This window comes from Drosophila virilis, unplaced genomic scaffold, assembly GCF_030788295.1.
Source record: "Drosophila virilis strain 15010-1051.87 unplaced genomic scaffold, Dvir_AGI_RSII-ME tig00001701, whole genome shotgun sequence".
Lineage (NCBI taxonomy): Eukaryota > Metazoa > Arthropoda > Insecta > Diptera > Drosophilidae > Drosophila > Drosophila virilis.
In genome coordinates, this window is record NW_027212854.1 from 23,146 (window position 1) to 30,860 (window position 7,715).

A 7,715-nucleotide genomic window follows, 5' to 3' on the forward strand; every position below is an offset into this window, starting at 1 on the left:
TCGGCGTTTATTAGTTTTACTATGCTCCTAATATATATGCAAAAACCTATTAAGATCGGACTGCTATATCATATAGCTGCAATTGGAACGATCTGTTGGAAATTAAGTTTTTGTATGAAAAAACATTTTGTTTAACAGGATACCTTGATCAAACTCGGCATATATTAGTTTTACTATGCTTCTCATATATAAGTTATTCATTAATGTATGTTCTGCGATGTAACACAATGTTATCTTGGGTAAGTTGCGTTGATCCCGCGCTGCCCTTGATCAAAATATGTTCTCCTTGATCCAGTAATATTACGAAAGATATGTTTTATCGGCAATGCCGGAGCAGTATATTTATTTCGGCGACTTATGTGTTGCGCGCTTCATATAAAACTAAAAACTAGGGGACAAGCAAATTATACAAATACCCTAAGCCTCAATGCATCACGCCATCAAAGCATGGTCGGCAAGCCGACTCAGCATTCCATGCAGTGTCAGCTTACCGCTGCTGGCCGTTCTTAGCGCAGAGCGCTGAACTCAGTTCTGGCGCGTCAGCATTGTTAATACGAAGCTACTTAATTGCTAGGGCAATATATTTATGCTTAGTTGTTAACTACCCCCCCATCAGGATGATGGCCGTCCTCGGGCATGTCGTATTTGTCAATCGCCTTCTGCATCTGCATGGAGGCTCGTCTTTTCCTTAGCACCAGAAAAAGGAAGAATGAGCCAATTAGTCCGACATTCAGGACCGCGCCAATCGCGAACCAGAATTTAGGCGAGCCAGCCGCAACTACCTCCTCCTTGAAATCTCGAATTGATAGCAAGTTGTTGATGTTCATACGATGCAGGAGTGGTATGCTTAGTGCCGGGTCATGTCCGATGATGTTTAGGAGCGGTGACCTCACGATGCCAGGCTGCTTGCTTAGTGATTTGCGCAGGTTTACAAATTCTGTGCCATTGATAGTTGCAGACCGTTCGAAAGTTATCAGGAAGGTTCCTGAGACGGTTACCTCTGCGTCATCATCTGTTCGGACGCGCGCTGTCGCTTCGTTGATAACCACGACGCCGTCATCTACAGGCATTATCGCTTTCAGGTGGCTAGGTTGAGTGTGGCAGTTGGCGATGTTTCCCGCGTGAAGGGAGCTAGCACAGGTTTCGCGCCGTGCTCGTTCGCAGAAGGTGTTATGCGTAGTTACGGTGCATCCAGTAACTGCAAAGGTATCCTTTTCGCATTCCGCCAACGTGTCTTCGTCGAGTCGCAGAATGGTTTGTTGGTGTGAAACGGGGTAGACGGAGACCTTTTGGCACCTAAACTCAACTTTAGGGTAGGCTATTAATATGTGGATAATATTCTCGGACTGAAGGACCTTGATCTTAGAAGCTTCTATCAAGCTAACTATTGGGGTATCTTGTTCGATAAGTGATTTTAGATCGGTATAATCAAGGATTGTAGGATTTACTATGCTTGCTTTTGCCAACGTTATGGTGAGTACTAAATTTTGAATTTCTGTGTTCAGTATTCTATTTCTTGCCAACAGGGTCTCGAATAAATGAGGAGTGTCAACCAAATCGCCTTTGCGGGAACTGATAATTTTATTGATAGTGTCCGTTAGTCTGTTTATTTGTTTTTGAGTTTCGGAGTTTATTAGTATCTGTTTGGAGTTAGCCTCCACCAACTGCGTCTCTGTAACGCGGATCCTTAAGAAATCTGAAGCATCAGGGGTGCCAGCAACAACCTTCAAGGCAGTGCCTAAGAAATCGAGGCTTCGTGCAAATCTGTGATGCACTTGAAGAACGGACAACAATGTTCTAAGGTGATCTGTATCTACGTCTAGTAGTTTGCGCATATGCGACTGTGGAAAGGAATCGGACAGTCTTTCCGTCTCGTCTATCATACTAACAAATTCGGAAATGTTACTTGAGTGCCTCAAGTAGCTACGTTGATCGAACACCAGTACTTCCCCGTCTAAGACCGGAATGTAGTTGGCATGCGAGAAGTCGGTGATCCGAGCATTTACCGCTGCTAGTGCCACAAGCAAAGTGAGTGCAAATTTGAAATGGACGAACAATATAAGACGGTGTTTAAACTCTGAGTTGGCTTACTAGCTAATTGTGGAGGAAAACTTATTTCAGGTTGTCCTTATGGACCACCCTCCCCTTAATGAGGACAGACGTTCCCAGGTCTGCTTCGACCTTTTGTTCTGAGCATAAGGCAGTTAACTTGTTCCCTAGCCTCTTGTTGTTCTTCTGGAACACCTTTTCTCCTACCTCGAAAACGCGGTTTTGTCTGGATGCATTGCACCTTTTGATATTGTCTTGCTGTGCCTTAATTAGCCTGTTTTTGACGTTCCCGCGACGATCAGAAGCTGCTGCATGAACGACCTCAATTGGTTTCTCGAGGGTTACTGAGTGCAAACTTTTGTTGTACTCTATCGTAGCCTTTAAGATTAATTCTGTAGTGTCGCTGATTTTCTTGTCTAACTTGAGGCATCTCGCAATTTCGGTCAGGGTGCTATGAAAGCGCTCCACCTGGCCGTTTGAGGTGCTGTGAAGCGGAGCCGCATTTACAATGCAAATGCCGTAGGCGTTTCGGAGCATCGAAGTGATGGTCTCGGAATTGAAGGCCGCCTCGTTATCGCAATAAATTGTCTTGGTTGCGGGAAAAAGGTTAACAATTTGCAGTAGAGGGCTTGTGACATCGATTATCGTTCTGGATAATATCGGTTGGACGACTGCAAATTTTGAGAATTTGTCTATGCAGGTCAAGAACTGTTTCTTGTCTGTCGAGAAAATGTCAATATGCAACATTTCGCCAGTATAACTTGGTATAGGCGTTTCCCCGAGTTCTTGTTTCTTCGGGTGCCTATCGTATTTGGCTTTAGTGCAGACCCTGCAGTTTGCAACCACTTCTTTGGCCAGACTGGCCATATTGGGAAAATAATAGTCCCGAAGTACTTGTTTAATGTTTTCCTGAGCTGCTCTGTGCGCTCGATTGTGCTCGGCAGTGATGATTTCTAACTGCTCGTTTTTGTCCGTTATATCTTGCACAAGATTTTTGCAATGCCAGAATTGGGTAGCAGGGAAATACAAAATCAGGTCGTGTTGGAAACTTGCCAACGTGGGAAGATCGCAATGTATTGCATTAACGACTCCAGAATTCACAACTTCCTTGAGGGTTTTGAGAATTGAGCTCTTGTCAGTGTAACTGATCAAGTGGCGTGTTTTGCTGCGAAACAGCAACAAGTTTCGCTTTAGCGGAAAACGCGATTCCTCTAGGACAATCTGGTTCCTAAAGCAATTCAAAGGTTTGTCTGTTGTCTCGACCGTGTAGGTCAGGGAGAGTTCGCTGTGAACGGTTGCAGCGTCCGAACGGGGCCCATCTTGCAGAGCATTAATGTTTTGCCTTGAAAGGGCATCCGCCACCAGATTCTCTTTGCCCGGTTTATAAAACATTTTGGCATTGTGCTGGTCAATGTAAGATTTCCATCTTTTAATCTTGGAATTCGTGTTCTTGTCCGACACAGCGAACGTGAGCGGCTGGTGGTCCGTGAAAATGTTAATTTCCCTAGAACCGTACAGAAAGTTCTGCAATCTGCCTAAAGCCCACACAATGGCCAGCAATTCTCTTTCGTTAGTGGCATAGTTTTGTTCGGCCTGTTTTAAGGCGCGAGAAATCATTGTTATTGGCCTATTGCCTTGGGAAAGAACCGCGCCAATTCCACTGGCCGAAGCATCAGTGGTTAAATCGAACGGTTTCTGGAAGTTTGGATACATTAACATGACGTCTTCTGATGCCAAAATACTCCGCAGACGGTGAAATGCATCGCGTTGAACTTCATTAAATTCAACAGGGATTTTCTTTGATACGTGCCTACTAACTGAACCATTTTCCCCTTTAAGTATGTCCGATATCGGACGCGCTATAGCGGCAAAGTCCTTAATAAAGACCCTATAGTAGTTGGCTAACCCCAAGAAGGACCTAACGCTGTAGACATTCTTTGGTTCAGGGAATTCCTGAATGGCTTTAACTTTTTTGGGGTCGGATGTTGCTCCGTCTTTGGTTACAATGAAACCCAGGAATTCGATACTTTCCTTGAAGAAACGAGTATTTTCGGGGCCTACACGCATGTTTGCGTCGATTAGACATTTTAACACAATGTTAATGTGTTGAAGGTGCTCCGTTTCGTTTTTAGAAAAAATTATGACGTCGTCTACATAGACAAAGCAAATCTTTCCTATATGTTCCCTCAGGATATCGTCTATTGCCCTTTGGAATATGCTGCTTGCATTGCGCAGGCCGAATGGTAGGCGACAGAACTCGTACTTGCCGCTGCTTACTGAAAATGAAGTCTTTTCGCGGTCATGCTCCGCAAGGTAAATTTGATGGTACCCCGACTTTAGGTCGAGGGTAGTGAAGTATTTTGCCTTTCCTAGATTTGCTAAGATCATGGGGATGCTCGGCATGGGGTAGCGGTCCGGTATGGTTTTTTCGTTCAGTTTCCTGAAGTCGATTACCAACCTTTTTTTTGGGTTACCGTATGAGTCAGTGCCTTTTTTATCAACCACCCATGTTGGGCTGTTGTAAGGCGATCTGGAGGGCCTGATTATGCCATCGTCCAGTAATTGTTTGACTTCTTTGTTTATGAAGTCAGAAACACCCATGAGACTCGGGTATCTTGAATACACAGGCTCGTTGTCTACTGTTCGGATTGTAGCGATAACAGCAGTATTAAAAGGGAGAGCTTCGTCTGCATTTGAGAAGGCTCTTTTGTTTCTGAGTATCATGTCCCTGAACTCTTTCTTTACGGAAGGGGGGACTACGATGTCGTTGACATCGGTGAAGTTCACATCAGCACATTGATAGTACTGGAGTTTTTCGGATGTACTCTGGTATTCCAGAGTGTTTTTTGCCAAGTTCAATTTGACTCCGGCTTGTGTTAGCAAGTCGAAGCCTATGATGGCGTCGAAAGAACTTAGGGTATCGAGGAGAAAAAACGGGGAGGTATGTTGGAAAATGTTCATCAAGCATTTGCGCTTGATTTCGGTAGACCCGTGGATCGAGTTTACCGAGAATGACTTGGCGACCGGCGTTATGGTCTTTAGCTCTGTTAAGGGCTTCACATAATTTTTTGCCGCGCCAGTGTCAATCAACATCTTCAGAGTTCTCCCAGCCAACCGTCGTTCAATGTACGGAAGCCGGGAGTGTTCCCTAAAAAATTAATCGAGTCGTCACCAGGTGCGTACTCGTTCTCACTCTCTAGTTCTTCAACTGCCTCTTTGGCCGCCTTCTCGAATTCTGTTACGGCTTCTTTGGAATCTGATTGTACGACATTGTTAACGCGTTGTCGTCTTTGACCTGTTGAACGGTCTGACGAATTCTTGCGTTTTGGTGCGTTGGACTCATTAGCCTGACGCTTGCTGTAGTCGGTTTTTTGTCTAAATCTGGAGGAAGAGTCAACTTCCATGGGCTGTGGAGCCTCAGTTTGATTATCTTTAGGGGCCTGGGGCTGGGGACCGCCCTTTTGGCGTTTCACAAAATGGGGATTTCTCTCCTGATTTTGCTCATCTTTGTTAAATCTGGTTTGCTTGCCTTGGGCACGGTTTTTGTTACTTTCAGCAATTTGCGCTCGGTCTTGCAAGGCTTTAGCGTAAGAGTTCGCGAACATGCTTCTCTCAATGCTAGCTTCTGCCTCTCTGGCAAGGGCCAGAGCGGATGGTAGATCTTTTGGTTGTGCAGGGAACACAACCGCTCTCAACGGCTTCCTAAGACCGGAGATAAAGGCGTGCAAGGCGTCGTCTCTGACCTCCCGGTTGAGCAAATCCGCGCCTTCTTGGTCGTGAGACATTACAATTTTGTTAGTTACGAGCGTGAGTTTCTTTTCGACGTCATCGTAGTATTGCATCAGGGACATTTCGCCCTGCGTAACTAACTCCAAACATTGTCTCAGCAAGCGTAAGGATGTTTTGTCCGAGTATGTGCAATCTAGCCTAGCTAGTATTGCATCGAAATTTAGGACAGTGTTGTGAGACACTAGTAAGGCTCCAGCTGGGCCTTTGATTTTGTTCCTAATGATCGCTACCGCTTGGTAGTGTGCAGTGCTCTTTGGATAGTTCTTGAATAGTTCGTACGCGTAGATGGCTGCTTGCCTCCACGCTACATACTCATCCTGTACGCCGGAGAAATCCGGCACAGATTTAATAATGCCCAAGGGAATATCGCATTTGGCGTTTGGATCGACGGATATTTTCTCGTATGTGACGATTTGCGGCGCCTCCACCTGCAAACTCTGTACTTGTGAAGCTAAAGCGGTTATTTGTGCTTGAAACTGATTTTGTTGTTGCGCTAAAGCTTGCCTGATGGCACCCTCAATGAGATTCTGAACTTGAGCCGGCTCCATTTCTTCAGTTACAACGGTATCTGCAGGAGTAGGATCTACTGAGCAATTGATTTCCCCCTCCCAGCTATCGTCACTATTATATTCGACTTTTATCTCCCTATAATTCCAACTCATTGGCTTATGGTTGGCACTTTTCAAACTTAGGCCGATCGAGAAAGATCGGCAGGTAACGCTGTTGGCAATAGTGGAAACTGGTGAATCTTGGGGTATGCAATATTTATTATAAAAAATTGTTAGGGGTATGCAGCAAAAAATGTAATGCTGCCGAAAGTATGCAATAATTATTCGTTTAAGGTATGCAATGCTTTATTGACAAGGAACGCTGGTAAAAGTATGCAACAGTTTTTAGTGAAAGTATGCAATGATTTAAAGGAATGAAATGCTGGCAGAAGAGAGCAGCAATATTTACTTTACTTTACAATTTTTTTTTTTTTTTTTTTTTTTTTAAAATCACACGTATCGGTACGTGGCGTTCGTGAATAATTTCTTCAAACTGAAATCACTTATGAACTTACATGGTATGGGTTCCTATTTATTGGTTGGGCGCCAGTTATTCATTAATGTATGTTCTGCGATGTAACACAATGTTATCTTGGGTAAGTTGCGTTGATCCCGCGCTGCCCTTGATCAAAATATGTTCTCCTTGATCCAGTAATATTACGAAAGATATGTTTTATCGGCAATGCCGGAGCAGTATATTTATTTCGGCGACTTATGTGTTGCGCGCTTCATATAAAACTAAAAACTAGGGGACAAGCAAATTATACAAATACCCTAAGCCTCAATGCATCACGCCATCAAAGCATGGTCGGCAAGCCGACTCAGCATTCCATGCAGTGTCAGCTTACCGCTGCTGGCCGTTCTTAGCGCAGAGCGCTGAACTCAGTTCTGGCGCGTCAGCATTGTTAATACGAAGCTACTTAATTGCTAGGGCAATATATTTATGCTTAGTTGTTAACTTATATGCTAAATCCTTTTAAGATCGTACCACTGTATCATATAGCTGCCATGGGAACGATCGGTGGAAAATAACTCGAAAACTCTGAATCTATTAGTTTTACTATGCTCCTCATATATATGTAAAATCCTATTAAGACCGGACCACTACCTCATACAGCTGCCATGGGAACCATAGGTCGAAAATAAAGTTTTTGTATGAAAAAACATTTTGTTTATTAAGATATCATGACCAAACTGGGAATCTTTTAGTTTTACTATGTTCCTTATATATATGCAAGCTCCTATTTAGATCGGACTACTATATCATATCGCTGCCATAGGAACGATCGGTCTAAAATTAAGATTTGTTTCGAAAACACATATGGTTTA